This window comes from Arachis hypogaea, chromosome 1 (genome assembly GCF_003086295.3).
Source record: "Arachis hypogaea cultivar Tifrunner chromosome 1, arahy.Tifrunner.gnm2.J5K5, whole genome shotgun sequence".
NCBI lineage: Eukaryota > Viridiplantae > Streptophyta > Magnoliopsida > Fabales > Fabaceae > Arachis > Arachis hypogaea.
Window position 1 is genome coordinate 83,284,756 of NC_092036.1, and position 2,390 is coordinate 83,287,145.

Genomic DNA, 2,390 nt, shown 5'->3' on the forward strand with positions numbered 1-2,390 from the left:
GAAAATCTCATACATTCATAGTGTTCTTCATGATCTTCAAGTCGTTCTTGACAAGTCTTCTTGTTTGATCTTGATGATTTCTTGTTTTGTGTTGTTTGTTGTTTTTCATGTGCACTTTTGCATTCATATTTTCCATGCATTAAAGATTTCTAAGTTTGGTGTCTTGCATGTTTTCTTTGCATCAAAAATTTTTCAAAATTATGTTCTTGATGTTCATCATGATCTTCAAAGTGTTCTTGGTGTTCATCTTGACATTCATAGTGTTCTTGCATGCATCTTGTGTTTTGATCCAAAATTTTCATGTTTTGGGTCATGTTTGTGTTTTTCTTTCTCATAATTAAAATTTTCAAAAATCAAAAAAATATCTTTTCCTTATTTCTCTCCAAATTTTCGAAAATTTGAGTTGACTTAGTCAAAAATTTTCAAAATTAGTTGTTTCTTACAAGTCAAGTCAAATTTTCAATTTTAAAAATCTTATCTTTTCAAATTTTTTTTCAAAAATCATATCTTTTTCATTTTTTTCTATTTTTCGAAAATTTCAAAAAAAAATTTTTCAAAATATTTTCAAAATCTTTTTCTTATCTTTACATTTAATTTTCGAAAATTAGCTAACAATTAATGTGATTGGTTCAAAAATTTGAAGTTTGTTACTTTCTTGTTAAGAAAGGTTCAATCTTTAAGTTCTAGAATCTTATCTTGTAGTTTCTTGTTAGTGAAGTAAGTAATTTTAAAATTTTTTAAAAAATTAAATCTTTTTATCTTTTATCCTATCTTTTTCAAAAATTTTATCTTTTTCAAAATTTGATTTCAAAATATCTTATCTAACTTCTTATCTTCCTATCTTTTCAAATTTGATTTTAATATCTTTTTCAATCAACTAACTAACTTTTTGTTTGTTTCCTATCTTTTTCAAAACCAACTAACTACTCTTCCCTCTCTAATTTTCAAAAATACTTCTCTCTTTTTCAAAAATTCTTTTTGTTTTAAATTTTAATTTTAATCTTATCTTATCTCTACTTTTCAAAAATTACTAACACCTTTTTAAAATTATTTTCGAAATTCTTCCTCTCTTTTCTTACCCTATTTAATTATTTATTTACTAACACCTCTCTTCACCTCTCTTCATCTAAAGATTCGAACCCAATCTATCCCTTGAGTTTGGATTCTTCTTCACTCTTCTCCCCTTTCTTCTTCTACTAACATAAAGGAGTCTCTATACTGTGACATAGAGGATTCCTTTTTCTTTTCTTGTTTTCTTCTTTTTCATATGAGCAGGAGCAAGGATAAAGGCACTCTTGTTGAAATTGATCCAGAACCTGAAAGGACTCTGAAGAGAAAATTAAGAGAAGCTAAGTTACAACAATCTAAAGGTAACCTTTCAGAAATATTAGAACAAGAGAAGAAGATGGCAGCCGAAAATAATAATAATGCAAGGAGAATGCTTGGTGACTTCACAAAGCCAACGTCCAGGTTTGATGGAAGAAGCATCTCCATTCCTGCCATTGGAGCCAATAATTTTGAGCTGAAACCTCAGCTAGTTGCCTTAATGCAACAAAACTGCAAGTTTTATGGACTTCCATCTGAAGATCCTTATCAGTTTTTAACTGAATTCTTGCAGATCTGTGAGACTGTAAAGACGAATGGAGTTGATCCTGAAGTCTACAGACTCATATTTTTCCCTTTTGCTATAAGAGACAGAGCTAGAATATGGTTGGATTCACAACCTAAGGATAGCCTGGACTCCTGGGATAAGCTGGTCACAGCCTTCTTGGATAAATTCTTTCCTCCTCAAAAGCTGAGCAAGCTGAGAGTGGATGTTCAAACCTTCAAACAAAAAGATGGTGAATCCCTCTATGAAGCTTGGGAAAGATACAAGCAGTTGACCAAAAGATGTCCATCTGACATGTTTTCAGAATGGACCATATTAGATATATTCTATTATGGTCTGTCTGAATTTTCGAAAATGTCATTGGACCATTCTGCAGGTGGATCTATTCACCTAAAGAAAACGCCTAAAGAGGCCCAAGAACTCATTGACATGGTTGCAAACAACTAATTCATGTACACCTCTGAGAGGAATTCCGTGAATAATGGGATACCTCAGAAGAAAGGAGTTCTTAAAATTGATGCTCTGAATGCCATATTGGCTCAGAACAAAGTGTTGACTCAGCAGGTCAACATGATCTCTCAAAATCTGAATGGATGGCAACATGCATCCAATAGTACTAAAGAGGCAGCTTCTGAAGAAGCTTATGATCCTGAGAACCCTGCCATGGCAGAGTTTAATTACATGGGTGAACCTTATGGAAACACCTATAACTCATCATGGAGAAATCATCCAAATTTCTCATGGAAGGATCAACAAAAGCCTCAACAAGGCTTTAACAATG

The 2,390-nt window shown here is 32.0% G+C and overlaps 1 non-coding gene across 1 annotated transcript; it reads right to left on the reverse strand.

Annotated features, from left to right (window-relative positions):
• Positions 1 to 1,801: 1,801 nt before the first annotated feature.
• Positions 1,802 to 1,905, reverse strand: LOC112711168 (small nucleolar RNA R71). The gene has a single exon (XR_003157315.1). It is a non-coding gene; the product is annotated as a small nucleolar RNA R71 (small nucleolar RNA).
• Between the last annotated feature and the right edge of the window lie 485 nt (positions 1,906 to 2,390).